Here is a 22694-nt window from a genome sequence, read left to right as displayed (position 1 = left end):
TTTCAGTTAGTTGTGATTTCTTTTTTTTTCTTTTTTCTTTTTTTTTTTTTTTTTTTTTTTTTTTTTTTTTTTTTGTCTTTTTGCCATTTCTTGGGCTGCTCTTGCGGCATATGGAGGTTCCCAGGCTGGGGTCGAATGGGAGCTGTAGCTGCCGGCCTACACCACAGCCACAGCAACTTGGGATCTGAGCTGTGTCTGCAACCTACACCACAGCTCACAGCAACACTGGATCCCCAACCCACTGAGCAAGGCCAGGGATCGAACCAGGAACCCCATGGTTCCTAGTCGAATTCTTTAACCACTGAGCCGTGACAGGAACTCCAGTGATTTCTTATTCTAAACAAATATTTATTTTATACCTAATTTTGGATGTGTGATTTTATTTTTCTTAAAGAGGGCTCCCCAAATTGCATAAACTTCTGCCCTCAAAACTGGATTCATACTCTAGATATTGTCAATGATATTAATGCTTTCTATATTCAAATGTCTACATTGATTTAGATCTAGCAACTTAGCTAAACTCTCTTATTAGTTTGAAAAGTTGTCTGTTGACTCCTTTGAGTTTTCTCATTCAATTATCATATTATCTGCTAATAGTAATTATTTTATCTCTTTCTTTCAAGTAGTTATATTTTTAATTTCTTTCTCCTAGCTTATTGCATTGGTCAAGACCTTCAGTATTTTGCTGAACAGAATGTCAGCAATAGTGGACATTAAAAGGAATATATCAAAGGTTTCTTATTTAGGTATGATGTTTACCAAAGGATTTGGTTGGCTAGTCTCTATCAAGTTAGACAAGTTCCTATTTTCCTGAGAGTTTTTAAAAATTATTTACTAATGAAATAAAGTTTAATTGAAATGCAGCCTTGTCCGTTCATTTACATATTGTCTATGACTGCTTTCACCTCGCAGTGGCAGAGTTATAAGACAGACACTCTCTAGCCCATAAAGCCTAAAATGTGTATTATCTCACCCTTTCCAAGAAAGTTTCCAATTCCTGCTTTAAAGTGATAAATTATATTGATAGACTTTCTAATAGTGAACTATTTTCAAACTGCTGAGATAAATTTTTCCCATCCAAAGTGCTTTTTTAATTCATTGCAGCATAACCTACATTCAGTAAAGTAATCTTAGATGTACAGCTTGACAAATTTTTACATATGTATACATCCATTTAAATACCACTCAAACCAAGCCAATGAATATTTCCAGCATGGCACTGACTCTCTCATTCCCCCAACTGTCTGTATTGCTAACTGCTCACCCCCCAAGGTAATGACTCTTCCGAACTCTCTCTCTCTATAGATTGATTTTGCCTGTCTTGAAATTCTCAGAAATGATACATAGAGTAGTCTTATGTATCTGGCTTTTCATTCAAATATAGACTGTTATGTATAGCGGTAGTTAGCTTTTTAAAATATTATTTAATATTCCATTATTTGAATAAGATGCATTGATTTTTAATACAGTATTAGATTCCATTGATCTTTAATGAAGTTTCTTTTACATCTATATTCTTAAAAGTGGTCTAAAATTTCCTTTTCTTCTAATGTTCTTTTCTTTTTGGTGTCAGGTTCATGCTAAGTTATATCAAGATCATGAAATGATCTGGACATCTTTCTAGCTTTTCTATTTTTGGAACAATTTGTGTCAGATACTAATTATTTATTCCTCAAAATTTCAGTAGAATTTAGCTAGAAAAACTTATAAAATATCCCAAGGTTTTTGTGGTAGCAGGGTGATTTTTAATTTGTCATTTTGGTTAGTCTTCAAGTATTCTATTTATCTTGTGCCAATTTCAGCATTATATATTTTCCAGAAATATGTGTCTTTCACCAAAGTTTTCAAATGTATATTGTTGTATTACACATATAGCTGTTCTAATATTTTATATTTTAAAATCTTAGCTCTATCTCCTGCTTAATTCTATAGTTTGCTAATTTGAAAAACTTCTCTCTTGTTTCTTAATGTTTATTTTATGAGTCTTTTCCAAGAAATTTTGGTTTTTTTTAAAGTCATTTGTATTGTTTTGGCTACTCCTAGTATTGTTCTTTATTTCACTGATATCTGCTCTAATCCTTATTATTTCCTTCGTGTTCATTTGGGATTTCTCTATTGTTTTTTCCCTCCAGATTTGAATACATAGCTCATTGTTCTCAGTCTTTCTTGTTTTCTGATGGATGTGTTTAAAGCTATAGATTTTCCTCTTGGTACTGCTTTATTTGTAGTACATAAGTCTTGACATACAGAGCTTTTCTTGACATTCAATTCTAAGTAATTCATAATTTTCCTTAAGACTTTCTCGTTAGTCCAAAGGCTCTCTGGTAGTATGTTTTTATTTTTCAGACATGTAAGATATTTTGGCTATTCTTTTGGTCTCTTCCTACATCTTGTCTTTCCTGACTGCTATCATGGATGACATTGTCTGGATTTTAGTGCCAATTTAATATATATTTATCGTTTATTCAGGTAACAATAAAATTTAATCAATTCTTTTTCAATCTTATTTTTCTTATATAAGAAAAATCACTTTCTTTTTTTTATTACTGGAATATATTCTGCATACATCTTTATGCCTGAGGATATCTTTATTTTGCCTTCACAGTTAAATAAATATTTAGCTGTATATAAAATTCAGCTGTTTATAGATATAATTTGATTGTCACCCCATTGTCACTCTGATTCTACTTATTTGTAGGTGACCTGCTTTTTCTCTATGGAAGTTTTCTCTGTGTTTCTGATGCTCTCAGACTTCTCCTTAATGCATCTGTGTACGAGACTTTTCTCTTCTCTGTTTAGTTCAGCACTCTCTTAACCCTTTCTGTCTGAAGTCTTATATGTTCCTTTAATTTTGGAAAAAGTTAAGTCACTGTTTCTTTCAATATTTTCTTTCTTCTATTAACTCTTTTATCTTTTCCAGAGACTCAAGACAGACATTTATTAGTGCTTGTATTTCTATCCTCTGTCTCTTAATTTTCCATAGTCTTTCTTCCTATCTGAATTGAAAAAAACTGTTTTCCCCCCAGTGTCTCTTTCACTCTCCCACTATTACCTCACTCACAACATTTCTGACACCAGATGAGTAGGTGATCCCCACACCAAGCAATTCTGCAACACCAGTTGAGTGTCCTGCAGTTTCACTCAGTTCTGACACCATCTAAATGGAGATAGTGTCACCTCCCACAGGTTAAGGGCCCAGTCCCACAAGCCCACCCCCCATTTCAAAAGCCCATCAGAAGTTGGACACAACTTCTGTCCAAGCTGGCTACAAATCAGAGGTTTCCACACCCCCTTCCTCACATCTGGTTAATTTGCTAGAGTGGCTCACAGGTTCAGGGAAACACTTATTCATATTTATTAGTTTATTAAAGGATATGATAAAGGATACAGATGAACAGCCAGATGGAGAGATACATCATGCAAGGTCTGGGAGAGTCCTGAACGCAGGAGCTTCTGTCTCAGTGGAGCTGGGATGTCTCATCCTCCTGGTATGTGGATGTGTTCGCCAATCTGGAAGCTCTCCAAAGCCCACACTTGGGGGATTTTTATGGAAGCATCCTCAAATAGGCATGATCAGTTAACTCCATTTCCAGCCCCTCACCCCTCTCTAGAGAAGCAGGGTGGGGGAACTGAAAATTCCAAGCTTCTAATCATGGCTTGGTCTTTCTGGTGACCATCCCCATGCAGGAGTCATCCGGGAGCCCACCCAGAATCACCTCATAAAACAAAGGACACCCCTGTCACTTAGGAAATTACAGGAGATTTAGGACCTTGGTGTCAGGAACCGGATCAAAGACCAAATATTAGAAAAAAGATGTTCCCATTACTCTTATCACTTAGGAAACCACAAGGGTCTTAGGAGCTCAGTGCCAGGAACCCAGACCCAAGATCAATATGTGTATTTTCAGTTAGCTCACACTATCCCTGGACGAGATCCTTGATCCCTGCTTATCCTCATATTCCACAGAGTTGGGTTTAGTTGAAATGAATGTTCTCCACAGCCAAGTCTCCATCCCAGCTGGTCCCTCTGCCACTGCTGCTGGAGATGTCGGGAAGAGTCCATTTCTAGGATCCCCGTTCCCAGGACCCTCATTCACTCACTCATTCAAGAACATTTTTCCTTTCTGCTCTGTGCCAGACCCTGTCCTGGGTCTGGAGGCACTTGGTCATAATTATTTCTCCAACACACTCACTGCTCTCTTCCTTGCTTAAAATTCTGCTCCAGCCACTCCGCATGCCAGGTGTGCTCCCTCACAGGGTTCTTCCCCTTGCTGTTCCCTGCGCCAGAATGTCCTTCTCTTTCTCATCCTTCCTGTCCCTGCCGATGTTTGTATTGATGACTTCCTCTCATCATTCAAGTCTCAGTTCAAACACTACCTCCTCAAAGAGACCATCCCTGGCCACCACTAAAATAGTCAGCCCTCTGGCCACTCCACTTTATCATGTTTAATTTATATATAAATGTGTGTGTGTGTGTGTGTGTGTGGCATTTACCACTCCTGGAAATTAGGATAGGCCAGGCGAAGCTGCAGTATAAAACAGGGGATCTTTCCCTAACAGTGGTGGGAGTCAGAGTCAACATTAATTCAGAATTTATCATGTGCCGGACACTTCACTTAGCATCTTCTATGTCATCGTGTTTAATTTACACAACATGCATACAGTGTACATATTACTGCGATCCACACTGCACAGATGGGACTCTGAGTCTCAGGGCGCTAGAATATGGTAGAGTCAGGATCTAATCTGAGTCTGTGTGGCCCCAGAACCCCTGTGTTCTCAAGAAGGATGAAGTGGGAGGGAGGAGAAGGGCTCATCTTTCTCTCTGCCTCTCTCCCTTCTGCTAATGCTCAACTCTCAGAGCCTATCTGGATGTTAGCCCACAAAGACCAGGGCATCTGGAGCTTGGAGGGCACATGGTCTGGGAACTTTCCTATGCAGTGGACAGCTTGCTCCTTGAAAGGGGCTTTTCTCTCTGATGGTCCCCATCTCTCTCCCTCCAACAGTACAGGGTTGGGGGAAGGATTTCAAAAGACCTCCTTCCATTAAAAATCTAGAAAGGACTTCCTGTTGTGGCTCAACGGTAACAAACCCAACTAGTATCCATGAGGACAAGGGTTCCATCCCTGGCCTCACTCAGTGGGTTAAAGGATGCAGCATTTCCATGAGCTGTGGTGTAGGTGGCAGATGCAGCTTGGATCCTGCGTTGCTGTGGCTATGGCATAGGCTGGTGGTTACAGCGCTGATTCAACCCCTAATCTGGGAACTTCCATATGCTGTGGGTGCAGCCCTAAAAAAAAGAATCTAGAGAAAAACCCCAGGCTCCTCACTAACCACAGGTTCCTTTTGGCCATGATCTTGTACAGGTTTAACCTTATCCCCCTTCCCAATCCTACAAGCTCAATACACACAAGGAAAATCAGGGCTCCCCAACCTGACCTGAGCCCACCACTTCCATGGGTTCCCCATCGAGAGGGCGCCCCAGGCCCTGCGCACCACTGAGGGGAGAGGCCATAACCAGAGCTCGCCCAGCGCTCCTGGTTTGTTTCTCCTGCTCCCTCTGGGTGGCGGAACTGCCGTGTCCTTGGGTCTTTTCCTGCTTGTCTCCCACATCCCTTCAGACAAAGGAGGCCCACACCTGCCCCGGGCTAGGAAGGGCTATGCTCAAGTGGACAGAGCTGTGGCCGGTCCCTTCCCAGGCACCTTGGCTCTGCCGGCTGCTGGTAGCAGAGGCATGGGAAGCTACCATGGTGCCTGTCCCTCCCTGGTCAGGAGAGGCTTGGGTAAGATGACATCATGATACTCCCTGGGCCTCACTGCCAAGAGATTTTCCAGTCTGCAGAGATTTCCTGCCCTTTCTTCTGTCCCATGACCATGGCAACTCTTGGAGGTCAGCAGAGAAGGGAGTATTCATTCCCATTGTATAGATGAGAAAACTGAGGCTCAGCAAGGAACAGTTACATACCAAAGGCTACGCTGTGACCTTGAATCAGTGGTCCAGCCTGGACCGTCTTCTTCCATCTCACACGAAAGCGTGCGTGTTCACATGGGTGTGTGTGCCCAGATGTGTGTTCACACATGGGCACACGTGAAGTGTTTAAATGTCCTTGTTGTGCAAGCCTCCCTGACAAGAGCAGTGTGAGGGTCATGGCCAGGGAGTGTCTCCTTAGGCCGGCCCCGGGGCTCCAGATTCTGTTCCCTGCAAGTATGACCTCCTCCCCACTGCCTGCTGCCCCCCCTCCTGCCCAACCTCCCCCTCCCTCCAGCAGAGGTCTTCCTCCTCCTCCTCTTCCTCCCTCAACCGGGATCCCTAACAGGCTTTGCTTATGTCGCCAGCAGAGCTATGCAGGCACTGAATGGCCACCAGCCCACTCACACTGCAATGCACTGGGCCCTGCTTCTCCATGCTCTCTTCCCTCTCTGAGTGCAAATATAGGATGTTCACCTTGGATCTGGCCTATGTCTCTCCTGAGAAAACCACCCCTCCTCTCCATGTCAATGCAACTGGGCGCCTCCCCCCACCCCCCGCCCCCGGCCTCTCATTCCCCCCAGCCCAGGATGGCCCTCCCTCACGGGGAGAACAAAGCACATCCCCTCTACCCATGCATCATGTTTGGGGGAAGCCTCACTCCACTCTCACTCCCTCTGCAGCGAGCAGAGAGCCAGGGCCTCCTTTCTTGCTAATCAGTTTTCCAGTTCAGCTTATCTGCATCTTCATAGGGTGTTCTCTTGTCAGAGGAGCCCGGGGCTGTGTGTGTGACACCAGGTTAAAAAAATACTGCATCCTTCCCATCCCCCCAGTTCCCCATCCTCTTGCTGAGGACAGTCAAGTGTCTCTCTGGCCTTCACAGAAGATGCTGCCGTATTGTCACCTGTCTTTATTTGATTAGTGTCTTACTCAAAATGCCTAGGGCCATCACTCCACAGCGAGAGACAGAGAGAGGACAAGTGCTCCCTTTGCCTTTTGCTGCCTGAGCGGCTGGCCCCTGAAAGGCAGCTGGGGTGGGGGAGGCTGGACCACAGGAAGCAGGGTGGGGAGATGGCGCGGTATGAGGTCAGGGAGGCAGGCAGAGGAGAACGAGAGGCCAAGCGTTTCAAAGATCGAGGTTTCCAGAGTATAAACATTTCCATGCATCTTGTGTCCAACTCCACTTGCTGCCATGACCCACAGAGGCCTCGCCAAGCTCCCGTAATAGAAGCTGATGCAACACCGGTCACGCAGGAGAAAACTCAAGTTCTGGTGGCTCCCCTGGTGAACACTTGTGCCACTGCACCTGAGGTCCTGGATCCTCCATGGCCTCTGTGAACACAGGCAGACCAGAGGCTCAAGAGCCATCTGGCAAATAAGAACCTCAGAGCCTCAGAACCCCAGAAAGATGTGGCTCTGTCCAGGCAGCCCTGCTCCACAGCCGGAAAATCAGCTTGCAATTGCTACCTTCAATGACGGGTCCTTGGCACCACCCTATCATCTTATTCCATTTCTGAGCAGTCCTATGAGAGAGCTGGTCTTCTTCTCATTTTCCAGATAAGGAAACTGAGGCTCAGGAAACCAGAGGACTTTCTCAAGGTCACAGTCAGCAAGCGGTGGAAACAAGATGCAAAACTGAATCTTCTGACAACAGTGGCAATCCCACCCCCACCATGACTCGAGTTAACCCTGACAGTGGCCAAAAGGATGGGCCCTGCTCACCTTCCAAGGCACATCGAGAACAGAGCAGTCAGGAGCCAGGAGGTCCACCCACCAGCTCAAACAGGTGTCTCCTGGTGCGGCCGTCTTCCTTCACAGGTAGCTGTGGACTGAGCTGATGTTAGCTCGGTCTCAGTGAACAACAGCTGTGACACACAGCCTCGCGCTCACTCCCAGCAGCCTGGCACACGCACCCGTGCACCGAGCTCGCCACCATCCCCTCTCACACCCCCACCTGCATCCCCTGGGAATCTATTCAAATCTACTCAACAGAACAGCCAGGAGACGAAGATAAACCCGTATCAACACTGTGTTTCTCTTCATCTCTTTCCTTGTGAAAAAAAAAAGGAAAAAAAAGAGGAACCATACAAAGCCTCATCCAATATGCACTGGGAATCATCCTGACATGATCCCAGGAAAATAAGTTCTTTTCAAAGCCACGGTTCCAGCGCATCCTCTCCTGAGACTGAGAGCGGGCGGAGCGGGCTGTGTGCGGGGCTCCGTGGCTGGCAGGGGCACTTGGCGGTAAGGCTTAATTACGATTCACGGAGCTGCGTGGAGGAGATGGTTTAAAGCCACTTAATTAGTGTAGGAATATACCACCATAATTATGCTGAAATATGGCCGAATTAACCTATGGAATTAACCATTCCCTGGTCAGGAATGCCAGAGACATTAATAGTCTATGAAACCACCCAGTCCTCTCTCTGGCATAGCTTTGGGGGTCCACAGGCCTGGGAGGGCACAGACAGAGGAGAAGGGGGCTTGCCCTGCAGGGTGATGATTTTCCAAATATATGAGGTGGGCAGGGAAAGGAAAAAGGGAATCATATTTGCCGAGCACCAATTATAAGCCAAGCAGTGTTGTAATCCATTTCTTATTGGATCCTCAACATAATCCTTTAAGACAGGAATTAAAGCTTAGAGAGGTTCATTAACAAACCCAAAGTCACACAGCCAGGAAATAGCCAAGCTAGAATTCAGTCTCTAGTCAGGCTGCTCCAAAGTCCACGTTCTTCCCGTTATTCCTCACTGCCTTTGGCAGGCACGAAAGAGTTGGGGAAATAGACGAAATAAAGAAAAGAAGCCCTTTCAACTCTAAGGAGGATCATTTCTTCTGATATTGTCAAAAAATAGAGTCATTCAAACTTCCTACAGGCAGGTTCCAGCTACCAAGTGTGTTGTGCAGGTTGGACACTGCACAACCCTAGGAATCCCGCTCACTTGGGCCACCTCCGGAATGACATCTCCTAGGGAACACAGTGCCTGCACAGCCATTCACACCAGTCCTTGGAGATCACAATCCAGGTGACTCTAATTTGCTTTTGCACTTAAGTCTCCAGCCCCAACCCTACTTTGAGCCCAGATGTTAGCCCAAAGCCAGAGAAGCCACATCTCGGATAATACTTAACAAAGCAGGATTTGAACCCAGTCCTCTCCCTGGGGACCCTCCAGTGCCCAGGGACACTCAGACTCCAGGATGAAAGTCCAGAGCCCTCCAGGGGGAGCCCGAGAGCCAGACTGCTGCCTCCCAGCCTGTCTGGCCGGCAGGTCGAGGAATATTCCAACAACGTCTTCATTCTTCCCTGATCAAAGGAGCTGGGATTGAACCTGCTGTAATCATCCGTCGGGGAGTTTGCTTAAAATTCCCCTAATTACGGGAGAGCAGAAAATTGCTACGCCTCAGACTGAATAGAGAAATCGAAGGCGCCCTGCTCCCAGCTGCCTTGGGGGGAGACAAGCCAGGATGGGAACAGAAAAGCTGCAAGAGGCGAGGGGGGCGGGTACTACGGATGACAGCGATGGGAGGGAGAAAGGCACTCCCGGTCCGGTCCGTGCCAGGCAGTGGGAGAGGAAGGAGAGAGCCAGCTGCAAGGGGGTCACCCAGGCTGGGTCAGGTGATGCGCACCACCCACCTCCCACTCCCCTGCCCAGAGAAGGGTACGGGGAGTGAGAAGGGTGGGCTCATGGGGAAGAATCTCTCCTCAAGGGGCTGCCCTTCAGGAGAGACTAGGGGACACTGCAACTCTGGCTTAGTTTAGAAAGTAGATTCTCGAACGTCCTCTCTGCCAGGGAAGGAAAGGAAAGAGCAGGTGGACAGGTCTGGCTGGGCAGGCTGCCCCCAGGCTCCCTCTCTGGGCTCTGCCCTCTACACGCAGGAGGAGGGTCTAGAGAGAGGGAGGTGACAGGATCCCACCTTCAGGGAGTCCCTGTGTCTAATGGGGCAGACTGAACAAGCATCTCAACTAAACGAAAGACTCAAGCCCTGGACATAAGTGATGGCACACGATGGCCCTGAACCCAGGAAGAGGGGGTGAAGGTGCTGCACTGGGTGGAGTCAGGAGGGGAAGGCAAGTGCTGAGCAGGAGAAGACAGGGGTGGAGGAGGAAGGACGGGGAAGGGAGGGGATCGCTTGGAGGAACCTGCAAAGTACAAAGGGGTCGTGGTTACCATGTTGAGGGAGGAAAACAAGACCAGGGAGGTGAAGTCACTCATCTAAGTGACAGAGCTCTTCCGTGGCTGAGCTGGGCCTCAAACTCCTAGTCTGTGCATTATACCCCTCTCCCCAACAACCCATGCGGCAGGAGTGGTGGGCAGGGGGCTGGCCAGGAGATGGACCCCTAGAAGGAAATAAGAGGCCCATTCCCCGACCAGTAGATGTTGATTGTAAGGAGCAAACCGAATTCCAAAGGGGGTCCCCTTTGCTAGCCTGGCCCCATGCAGAGCTCCCAGGCTCCCCACCCCCAATACGTTGAAAAAGGTCGATGCTCCATGACGCTCATGTCTTCCCAGGGATTTAGTTCCTCCAGTGGGTCCCTGCACCGGGCCACCTGGGTCCTCTACGGCCCCGACGGCACTCTTGTGTTTGTCCCAGTTACAGGTGTGGCTGGGACTCGGGGACTGCAAGTTACAGAATCCACTTGGGCCAGCATTTGAATAAAAGGGGAAGTTTACAAAAGGGACACAGGAGTGTGGTACAGAGCAGGAATGCAGTCAAGACTCAGTCAAGGACACCAAGGACAGGGGCTCCTGCACCCGCTCCCCATCTCGCACCCACACCCCTGTCTCGTCCTCAGCTTCTTCTCCGCACACCTGGGCGGACCTCCAAATCCAAGGTGGCCACTCAGGGCTCCCGAACCTGCAGGGGGAGAGATAAAGAAGAGCATGGAGAGACCCAATCCCAATAGCCCAGAGACAGAATCCTGAGCATCTTGGCTTGGCTCAAGCACCTGTTCTAGTCTGATCCGCCTCAGGCCAAGGGGTCTGGTTGCACTGAACAAAGGCTGCAGCATGCCCTCTATTGTGTGTGAGCAGGTCGGCTCAGAGGCCACCGGGAGTCAGCCAGTAACTAATTCCACAGCCAGATGTGCTTGGGACAGGCCTGGGGGTGGGGATGCGGGCTTGCCTGTCTCAGCAGGTGCCCTCAAGGGAGCCGAAGCCTCCACCTGGTGTGTCAGACACCACAGCTATGGCTGAGGCAAATCCTCGAGCAGGAATGAGGGGTGCAGGCTCGGCCTGGGCCCCTGGCCCCAAGGGAGCCAAGTTGTGCCACAGCAAGCCAGTCTGTGAGGGCTGGAGCCTGGCCCAGGGCCTGTGGGAAGGCAGGCCAGCTTCTTGGGCTCCAGGGTGGTTATCTGAGGCTGGGAAACCTGTACTTTAGAAACTTGACTGTTTTCATGGTGTTTGTATTTTCTGTAATTACTTCCCTTTTGTTCTCCCTCAGTATTTATGGAAGTCCTTTGTGAAAATGCCAGCAGATCCCAGCAATGCGGAGAGGAACCAGCAAAAGGGTTTGTGTCTCTTCCTGGGCTCAAGGTAAAAGAGACACATCCCCTGGAGCCAGGGAGGGGTGGTGGCAGGAACACGGCCAGGAGAAGTGGGTGGGGGGGACGATGACGGCACTGGGAGGGTCCCCCTCCCCTGGGGTCTTTCCAAACTCTTTCTCACATGTGGGGAGGCCCTGGGCTTCCTTTGAACAAAGTCTGTCACCCTGAATTGGCGACTGAGCAAGCTGGCCGAGCTGCCACTGACTGTCCAACCCATCCTGGGGGGCAGCCAAAGCCACCTCAGGCCAGTCTTGCAGGTGAACCCTGAGTAAACTGTTCCCTGAGCCCTGAGTGCTCCCTGAATGCTGGGGCAGGGAGGGGTCTTTATAGGTGCCAGCCCAGGAGAGCAGCCCTGCCCTGGGACCCCGGGGATGGGAGTTTGGGCACCTGGGATAAGCCTTCCCTTGATCCCAGTCTCCGCTTGGTTCTGAATCTTCCTCCAAGCTCATCTTCCCCAGCCCTGACTTTTTGCTGGACCCCCTTTAAAAATTCCACACAGGTATCAGAGCCAAGTTAGGGTGGGGCTAGTGGGGGGGCCCTCAGTTTCACCCTGAGTCTAAGGGTTGCCTGTGTCAAGGAGATGGACAAGGCTTTGGGGTAGATCAGAGGTACCTTGGTGGTTTCGAGAAGAGGAAGAGATGAAGGTCCAAAGCGGTAGAAAGGACCAGGGATAGAGTCACAGAGGCCTTCACCCTCTGGCGTTCAATTATTTGTGAGCAAATTGTCACCCATGTGTCATTGGAAGGTTTGGCCTGCCCCCCCCCAACAACCCCCCCCCAGCCGCTATGGCCATTCCTGGCCAGATGGAGTTGTCCTAGGTGGCTGAGCAGCCCCCAGGAGTGAGGTGTCTGCAGGCAGAGAACCAGCAATGACATGGGACATTAGGTGCTGATGGCCTTGCCAAGCGAGAGATTTGCAATTAAGGATGCAGTGGGTTCCTCTGGGGGCTGTTGTCAGACAAAGATCCAGAACAAGAGCCAGGAAGCTGGGGCCTCTTTGAAAGCAGCTGGAGTGAGAAGCCGGCTGTGTGGGTACAGCCTCTGTTTCCTCAGCAAGTCCGCCAGCAAGAGAAACAAACATCATAATAATACTTGCATTTACTCAGTGCCCAGCATGCCCCACTGGAAGGTGGGAGTACGGTTATCTCCAGTCTACAGAGAAGGCAAGGAAACCAGGGGTTGGAGGTTAACTTGCCTGGGGCGCAAAGTTAGTGGAGATGGAATTCAGGCCTGGTCCATCTGGCACCAAAGTCAGGACTCAGAGCCGCCCCCAACTGCGGTGCCCTCTTCTAAGAGTTCCCCAGCCTGCGTTCACCTGGTGCCCAGGGACACAGGCAGCACTGCCCAGCCTGGGGCTTGAGGCTTCGTGGGGGTGGGGAGCTAACCCAGACTCCCAGCAGCCTCTCTGCTGACACCACCTCTCCACCCTGGTGTGAGGGAGGAAGAGGAGGAACAGCTGGCCTGGGTGACAGTGGAGGCCATTCCAGGGGAGGTGGCTGACCCAGGAAGGTGAGAGGTGAGGAGGGGCACATATGTCACCTCGAAGCCTGTATCTGAGCTCCCCACTCACCTTGCTCAAACCTCCCACTTTGGGGAACCTCTACCCCCAGTCCTCTCGCCTCGGGCTTCGTGCAGTGACATCATTGTCACTAACAAGCTCTTCCTTATCTATCCCAAACATGCGCAAAGGAGGGGCACCTGCACCGCCACCCCCAGCCCTGCGCATTTGCACATGCCTGCCATGCCCTAAAATGACCTTGAGGATCAGGTGATGTATGGGAAGCAGCCTGTAAAAAACTGTGCCCTTTTTAGGAACCAATGGTTTCGCAGAGTGGAGAAGGTGGAGAGGGTGGGGGAAGGGAGAGGTGAGATGGGAAACGAGGTGCTCAGATGCCCCCACACTAGGCAGGGGCGCCTCACGGCAGCGCTGGCAGCTGGCAGGGCACTGACCTGGGCATGGGGAGCAGCTGAAAGGGGGCCAAGGGCCAGAGAGACTGAGTCATCCATCTTGGCTCAAACCTGCTCCCCAAGACTGGGCTCTGAACTGTCCTGGAAACACTCTTCCCACAAACTGCCCATCTGGGGCCCCGTTCCATCTGGTTGGAGCCCAAGGAGGTGAAGCACCATTGAGTTCCGAGGCTGCCCATCCTGCTGGTGCAGGATCCACTCTCAACAGCAAAGCCCCACCCAGGGGCTGACGAGAACCCTGAGAGAAGGGGAGAGCATCTGGGCTCAGCAAGGGAACACAGAGGGAGGGACTTCAAGAGGACACCCAGCTTGGCCTAGAATACCAGGCCCTTCATCCCCAGCAGCCCAAATCTTATCCATCTTTCAAAACCCAGCAGAAATGCCACCTCCTCCGTGAGCCTTTCCTGACCTCCAAGAGAAATTTTCTCTCTTCCTGAGTGCTTTATATAACCCCACTGATCTCGCGAGACTTGTCACTTTCTTCCTTACCTTGTGCCTACCTGGACAGACTTGGAGCGCCACAAGGCAGAGCCATGAGCCCATCACAGGAGCTCCATCCCTACCTGTTGGATGAAGGGAGGCTGGTGGAGAGGAGAAGTTCACTAAGGAGCTGGACAGGAGGAGGCGTGCTCACGTCAGGGGGCCCAGGAGGGAATTCAGGAAACATCCGCGGAAATAAGACTCTAAAGAGCTCTGCAATCCGGCTACCTGAAATCCGGATTGCATTTGGGGGCCAAATACAAAAGAAACCTGTTTCTCCAGACCCTGGAGAACTGAGAAGTAGGACCCTCACAGAAGGGGCCAGTGCTGGCTACTGGGAGAATGAGCTTTAAGGGGAAAAATTCCTCTATCCTCCAAATGGCTTGGGTAGTGGCAGAGGCAGAAAGAAAATCATTTATTTGTTCAAGAGTAATTTCCATTTTGGATATTCTGTTTTCATCTTTATAAGGTCATTTGTTAATCTCGCATTTTCCTCCTCCTGTGTTCACCTTTTCCTCTACACTTCTGAGCACATGGCGCCTATTTATAACCAGTGCTCTAATATCCTTGTCTGCCAATTCCAACATCTTTCTCGTTTGGGGGTCCATTTCTGTGGATTGATTTTGCTTCTGGTTCTAGGTCCTATCTTTCTGCTTTTTTGCGTGACTGACCTTTTTTTTTATTTTTTATTTGATGACATATATTACGAATTTTACACGGGGTTCTAGATTTCGTTGAAGAGTGCTGAATTTTGTTCTGGCTCTGTTTTAAGGAATCACTGTGACCCTTTTAAGTCTTGCTTTTAAGCTCTGTTAGGACAGGTCCAGGGCACCCTTTGGTCCCGGGCTAAGGTAACATCTTTCTGAGGACTCCAGGCAATGCACCGTGTACATAAATGACACTCTCTCCACACCCACTGGTGGGAATCTGAACCATTCCCAGCCCAGTGCGGGCTCCAGGAATTGTTCAGTCTTCTGCTTTCTGGCACTTCTTTCCCTAAGATCTTGTGGTGCTTCACCTCACTTGTGTGTAAATCAGTGTTCGGCCCAAGTTTTGAGGCCCTTCTACAGATCTCCAGAACTTCCCCATTCAGCAACTCTCTCTCCAGGGTCCTGCCCACAGGTCTGGCCTCCTCAGCCTCAATTCCTGTCTTATCTACTCAACTCCAGGCTCTGCTTGGGATTCCCCGCTCCTTTGCCTCGGCCTGGAAACTTTCTCCAGGGCAGTCAACTGACGCGGTGAGTGGGGCTGTTTCTGGCTCTGAGGGACCACTGAGCTACCCATTGCCTGCTGTCTGAAAGTAGTGGTTTCCTATATTTTGTCCAGTGTCCAGTTTTTTCCATCGGGTGGGCAGTTACCATAGCAGCTAATCTATGGGCAGAAGGGGAGGCTTCCCATGCAATCAACATTTATTAGGGAAACCTCCAACGGGATGGCCACTGTGCCAGGCCCTGCTCTGTGTGCTGGGGATAAAGCACTGAACTAACTGGGTAGCTCTCTGCCTTTATGGAGCTAATATTCGAGTGGGTGGAGGCAGACAATAAACAACAATAAGTAATTTTGCGGCTTGCTAGAAAGTGAAGAGTACTTCAGGGGTGTGGGGGGAATAGACCTGGACAAGAGACAGAGACAGAGAGAGAATTGGGGAAGGGAGCAGTATTTTTTTTTTTTTTTTTTTTTTTGTCTTTTTAGGGCCGCACCTACAGCATACGGAGGTTCCCAAGCTAGGTGTCGAATTGGAGTTGTAGCTGCCAGCCTACACCACAGCCACAGCCAGCCAGATCTGGGCCGCATCTGCGACCTACAGCACAGCTCATGGCAACCCCGGATCCTTAACCCACCACTCAAGACCAGGGATCGAACCTGCGTCCTCAGGAACGAAGCTAGTCAGATTCGTTTCCGCTGAGCCACGACGGGAACTCCAGGGAGCAGTATTTTAAAAAGAGTGTTCAGGGACTATCTCACTGAGAAGGTGAACTGAGCCAAGTGCTGAAGGAAAGGAATGAATAAGACACAGAATCAAAGGCCCTGACGTGAAGCAGGCCTAGCTCGCTCAGGAAACCGCAGAGAGACAGGCATAGCTCTCAGGGTTTGAGTGAGAAAGAGACACAATCCGAGACCATGGGGAGGGACTAGACTGTGACAAACCTTACAGGCCACAGAAGGACAGCAGAGAGTTCCTGTGATAATCGAGACAAGAGAAGGTGAGGGCTTGGACCTGGGTGGCAGTCACAGAGGTGGTAGGAGGTACATTTAGAATAATCTGAATGTTGGAGCGCCCATCCTGGCTCCTCGGAAACAAATCCGACTAGGAACCATAAGGATGCGGGTTTGATCCCTGGCCTCGCTCGGTGGGTTAGGGATCCAGCTTTGCTGTGAGCTGTGGTGTAGGCTGCAGACACGACTCGGATCCCGAGTTGCTGTGCCTCTCTCGAAGGCCAGCAGCAACAGCTCCAATTGGACCCCTAGCCTGGGAACCTCCGGGTACCATGGGTGCAGCCCTAAAAAGACAAAAAAAAAAAAAAAAAAAAAAAAAGACAGAATAATCTGAATGTTATGTTAAAAGACTGAAAGAGAGAAGAGCCAAGGATGACCCCAAGATTTCTGGTCTGAGCAGCGGGAAGGATGGAGATGCCATTGACAGGAAAGGGGTGCCATTGCTGATACAGGGAAGGTTGCAGGCCAAACACGTCCATAGGCAGGCAGTGCGGGAGGTCAGCTTGGTTGAGGACGCATCAGGTTTGAGAGGCTCCTAGACACCCACATGGAGGTAACCAGTGGGCAGCTGGTCACTTATTAGGAATTTGGGGGAGAGATCCAAGGCCGAATGGAGGGGACGAAGCTGAGCTGGGGACCCACTGGGAGGTCTTGCCTACTGACACCCAGTCGCCAGAGAGCACCTTAGGACCCTGCTTCATGGAATACATCTCTGCCTCCACAGAAGGGAGCAGGAGCTGGCAAATCAAGATGGACCCTACAGAGGCCAGCTCATCCCTCCTCTTATTCCAAGAAAGTTGGCCCAAACCACTAGGGGCCAACTCCAGGAACTGCACTCCAGGGCCTCCAAGAAGCAGCAGCATCAGTGGCTCTGTCCCCCAGGGCCCTTCATTTGCTACTTTGCAGGCTCCCTCTTTCTCATCCATGACTCTGGATGATGACCTTTCTCCCCTTGGCTCTAGAATGGCTCACCTTGATACCCTGCATCAGACACTGAGTCTCCTAATTTTTTTTTTTTTTTTGGCTGCACTCATGGCATATGGAAGTTCCCACACCAGGGATGAAACCCAAGCCACAGCTGCAAACTATGCTGCAACTACAGCAACGCCAGATTCTTTAACCCACTGCGCCAGAGCGGGAACTCCTCCTGAATCTCCTAACGCTTGTTGGCTGTGCTTCCCAAGCAATCCTTCGTGCATCTCTGGTCTCAGGCTGCCTTCACTCTGCCTCACGGTGAGAAGGTCTAAGAGCCCTGGGACCTGAAAGTCCTTCCAGATATCTAGCCTCCATCCTCGCTGCTTTTAGCCCACGTCCTTTGATTCTAACGCTCTCCCTGGAACAGATGTCAGACGGGGGCCCTGCTCACCCTTTCACTTCCTTCTCTCTGTCTGTTTTCTCCCCTCCCCAGGTGCCCACCTTGTCTTTGTCCTTCGGTCTCTCCATACCTTCCTCTGGCCCTCTCCACGTGCCCCTCTCCTGCTCTCTCGCCCCACCCAATCATTCGTCTCAGGCTGTTAGTTTAGGGGAGTGGAGAGGAAACTCTCGCTGACTCTCGTGAATGTCCTTTCCTCTCTTCACCTTGGGGAGGCTGGCAATGGACTCGATGCCCCCAGAGCCCTCTCCCCTCCAGGCCCCTCCCCCTCCCTCCGACGGGTCCCAGCCCTGCCTACACTCTTGTGCTGCTGGGTCCTGCCGACCTTACATCATCCTGCCTTGGCCAAAGAGACCTGTCCCTCAAGAGGCGAACCCCTTCACCTCCACAGTGACCACCTCACCTGTCCCCCCCATCACACACGCACACGCATCCACACCCTTGCACCCACACGCACCCTGCTCCTTAAGTGATGGTGAGGACAGTGGCCAAGTGATCCATCGCTCCTTTCTCTTCTGCTGCTGCGGTAAAATATGGACAGCGGGAACCACGGGAGAAATGAGGCATGAAAATTAATCTGCTTTACAATCCTCATGAATATTTAAAAGCTGATGAATATGTAACTACATTTCTTTTCTCCTCCATTAGTGTCTGCTTTTGAGTTACTCTATAGCTCCCTTGGTTCCTTTGGGGGCTGGTCGGCTAGACTGATTTTTAAATTGGTTTTTCAGGTGCCCATGGCTCCTGGGTTCCCTCCATCCCCAATCCTGAGAAGAGGATTTGTCCCTTTCAAATTCCCCAGGAAGGCTTGGCAGAGAGAGACAGAGAGAGAAGAGACCCTCTCTGAAACTCACACGGTGGAGCCCCGAGAAAGGGCAAAGGTTGCGAAAGGCACTTTGCAGTGGGATTCACAGAACACACCCTTTGAGGGATAAACCACCTCCTTCTTCCCTGAGCCTCAGCTTCCCCTTGCTGAGGGGAGCAAAGTGGGCCTTGCTCCCCCAACTATTACGGTTTGGGGGGCCCTAGTCCAGGGTGGCCTTGAGAATCCAAGAAATTAGGCGGCAAATTGCTACTTTCTTTCTGCTCAGAAGAATCTAATATTAAGCTAACTGTATGGTCCTTTGCAATCCTCTCCTGGCCCCTGGCACCTGCCACGTCATCTGGAACCAGGCTTTGGAGCATCCCTGGTCATCTCCCTGGTCTATCCTCCTCTCCGGCTACCCTGGAACTCTGCTTGCCACCCACTCCTACCATCTAAACTGGGCTGGGCGAGACAGGCTGCTCACCCACCTTCCGCAGCCATCAATCACCCAGAGTGGAGCAGAAGGAGCAGCAGGGCATCTTCCCAGAGCATCAAGATTTGTCTTGGAGCCTGAGGCAGAATGCAGCTCTGAATTGGCATCCTGTAGAGGGAAGGCTGGGTCCTGGCTGGGTGGGGAAGGCGCCGGGGGGTGGGGGTGGGGGCATAGGCTGTGGGAGACATTGATCCATAGGCAGCGTCTGGAATTCCAAGGCAGAGTGGGAAGCTGCTAATTCCCCAGTGTTCATCAGCCCACACCTGTCCTCAGGCTCTCCATCCATTCCTCGTTCTACACAAAGCTTGCGAAGCATTTCACACTGTTTTCATCATATGTCTTGCTTTCTACCCATCCTCAGGGGCTCCTTAATTTCTAGCTTTTACCGAATTCACATCTAACCAGCCAGCTCCATCATCAGCAACCCCAGGCCCCTCGCCCACCCCAAGTCCCCCCACGTCTAGCCTTCCAAGCTAACGTGCTCACCATTCCAAAGACACTGGCATTCCTTCGACTCAGGTCTTTCATTTCCCCTCTAATGGCACCTGTCCTCTCCTTTCCAGACTCTGCTGAGCACTGCCTCTAACAGGAAGCCTTCTCTGATTTATCCCAGCCTTACTGAATGATCCTGTCATCTTTTCTGGTCTCTCGGCTTCTCAATACAGAATCCGCAGGGTGTTCATTGGCACTATCTTCACGTGTGCAGCGCACAGAAAGGGCTACTTGTCATGCAGCGTCTCTTAAAGCAGACCCGCACGCAGATGGCAATCAGTGTCGCAGCCTCCTCGAATGGCAGGCTGGTGTCTGCAGAAACACACATCGCGCCATCTCCTCTCTCGTCACCTGCGCCTTCAGATCAGCCTCCCTCCACCTCTGGTGCATGCCTGTCCTGCTGCAAGAGCCTCCCAGTGTGGGGACCCAGCCCCTCCTCCCCCCCTCAACTCCCACGCGGGGGGCCTCATACACACAGAGGGACCCTGGGGTGACACGGGGCTGGACTCTCTAACAGAGGGATTGTCCAGCTCGGAGAGAGAGAAGGCAGCCCAAACAGCGAGTCAGGAACCAGGCTCTGGACCTGGCTCTGCCCTGTGATCTTGACCAAGCCACCTCATGTTCTTGGGTCTCCCTTTTTCATCATTCAAACAATGTGGGATAAAAGTCTATCCTGCATCAAAAGATGATGGTGAGAATCAAATGTGAAAATGCTTTAAATAATACAGAACACAAAATAAACATTCGGTACCTCTGCTGTTAAAAGTATTCACAATAAATTGTCATCATAACTATTACCATAGTGTGTGACATCCCCCAGCTCCTTCTGTTCCAAAGGTCCTCTGGCCCAGCCCCACGCCCTTGCTTTGCTTCCCTGGCCAGGGGAGGGACGGGGGCCCAGTTGGATGCGTGCTCCCTTGGGATCAGCATCTCATCATCTACAACGGCTTCCCCAAGCGGCAACGTCACCTTCAGCCCCTGGCCTCTCCGCTCAGCTCCCCGGCTGCCTCCACAGCAAGAACAAGCATGTGCCTTGTCAGACAAGCCCTGCATCTCCGTAAAACACGCTCTAAGCATAATTACCCATCGGAGAAGTGCACAGGCCCCGCCCTTATCAGAGAGCTGCTGCCACCTCTGGATTGTCATGCTGCAGCAGCTGAAGTCCTGGACCAAAGAAGCAGGAGAAGTTCTCTAGCTAAGCAGGGCCAGGCAGGGCCAGGCAGGGCCAGGTCTCATAGGGGAACCCCAGGCCCTGGCTGTGAAAAGCTGGAGGCCTCCAGTGGCCCAAGCAAACAGCGAGCCCAGCTTCTCTCCTCCCACTCGTCCTCCTCCAAGTTAGCCCCCAACTGCCCATCTGTGTGTGTGTGTGTGTGTGTATGCGTGTGAGTGTGTGTGTGTTATTAGAGCCATGCTCACAGCATATGGAGGTTCCCAGGCTAGGGGTATAATCAGAGATACAGCCACCAGCCTAAATCGCAGTCACAGCAATGTGGGATCTGAGCTGTGTCTAGGACCTACACCACAGCTCACAGCAACCCCGGATCCTTAACATACTGAGTGAGGCCAGGGATGGAACCCAAGTCCTCATGTAGGGTTCTTAACCCCCTGAGCCATGACGGGAGCTCCAACTGCCCATCTTGAGGCCCCTTCTATATGGGGCTGTACCCACCCCCCCAGGCTCCCTGTCCCCTGCCTGTGGCTCCTCTGCCCTGGCACCTGGGTAGACCCCTCATTGGTCTTGCCATCCTCTCCATCCCTGAGATGCCACCCATGTTACAAGTGTGGCACCAGCAGCAACCTAGACCTGTGGCATTGCTTGGAGATGCTGATAGGCAGTTAGGGTGGGTCCCATGCCCCAGAGCCAGGTGCAGGGCAGGGCAGGGCAGAAGAGCTGCCACCTCCCACCTCCCCCACCCCCAGGGAGACACCCCTAAACAACACTTTGTGAGGTGTGTTCCTGCCTCCCTCGCATCTCACCAGGCTGCTGCCTGGCTGACATCACGCCGTGAAGGTCACTCTTTCCACCTTCTGGGCATTCGGTCCACAAGGGGAATGAGCCAAGCCCCTGGGCCCAGCAGAGGCCTGGGTCTTCCACCTGCCTGTCTCTAGACAGCGACAGGGAAACCGAGCCCTGGGCTGGACACCCAACTCCTCCAACTCATTTCTCTGTGGGGAGCACAGGCCAGAGGGTGGGGGAGAAATGGAGGACCTGTGGGGGCGCTTGGGAGGCAGATTTTCAGGCTGTCAGGAGCATCAGGGACACCTAAGATGCTCACTGTTTGTCCTTCTAGCAATTTCACCTGTGGGAACAGATGCTCCCCAGGAGGGAGAAGCTGCTTTCCCCTTTCTTGTGGGAATAACCCGAAGAGGAAGGCCAAGTTCACCCCTTCCCCTCCATGACTTCCCCACATCCCATCCTCTGCCAGGCTGCACCCCTCCAAGCAGCCCCACACCTGCTCTGGGACACCACATCCCTGCCCCCACAGATACCCTGTCTGGTGCCATCTCAGGGCTTCTAGGGGATTATGCCTGAACTCTAGCTCCAGACAGAGACCCAAGCCAGACCCTTCCATCCAGGACGGGAGGACATTCACACCAAGGCCAGGGCCCTCCCTCCGAACCTTGAATCCTGAGCCTTATCCCAGCCTTACCCGCTGGAGCTCGGCTCTTGCGAGTGACAGCTCTATGGATAGGATGCCTTGAGACAAACAGGGCTGTGATTAGCCCGCCATCAATATCTCTTAAAGGCCCATTCCCTCGAAAGCTGGCAGGTCGCTCCAGTTCCCCCTCCCTCCCAGTACCAAGCAGAGATTCCCCAGGGCAGCTCAAGCCTCCCTCTCTCTCTCTCCTTTCCTCCCCGTTCTGGCCCTATCAGCCAGATGGATTATGTCTTATTTCTCTTGGATTTGGCTGCAGGAACTAAACAGCATTTAAGGCCATTGATTGTTCAAAAGGCAAAGTGTATAATGCACCAGAAAATTAGTTTGGAGTACCCAGCAGGAGAGCAGCTCGGCTCTGGCTTCAGATTTACTCTGCTCTAGTGGACCAGGAGAGGGAACAGGGTGGGGCCGGTGTACGTTCTAGGAAGCCATCCTCTCCTCAAGGCCAAGCTGGGACATGGCCAGCTATTTGCCCAGCTGAGCTTCATGACAGCAATGCCCCTCCTACATTTCAGCCCCAACCCACTTGTCCTCCCCTCTGCACACAAGGCTATACTCACCATTACCCACACAGGGCTTTAAAAATACCTACATATATGTGCACACACAAGACAGGGACATGTTACACATGCTCTCACCCAGGTACACATGAAACTGACTGCGAGTCCAGATAAAAAGTGTTCCTGGAGTTCCCA

General features: G+C 50.7%; 1 long non-coding RNA gene across 1 annotated transcript in view; it reads right to left on the bottom strand.

Moving 5' to 3' along the window:
- Window positions 6585-22694, bottom strand: part of LOC102161637 — a 66046-nt gene continuing 49936 nt past the window's right edge. The window contains exon 4 of the long non-coding RNA XR_002335680.1: window positions 6585-10825. This is a non-coding gene — a long non-coding RNA (uncharacterized LOC102161637). The remainder of the gene's footprint in view (window positions 10826-22694) is intronic.

The sequence above is a fragment of the Sus scrofa genome, chromosome 9 (assembly GCF_000003025.6).
Source record: "Sus scrofa isolate TJ Tabasco breed Duroc chromosome 9, Sscrofa11.1, whole genome shotgun sequence".
Taxonomy (NCBI): Eukaryota; Metazoa; Chordata; class Mammalia; order Artiodactyla; family Suidae; genus Sus; species Sus scrofa.
This window is presented reverse-complemented; position numbering and strand designations above follow the sequence as displayed.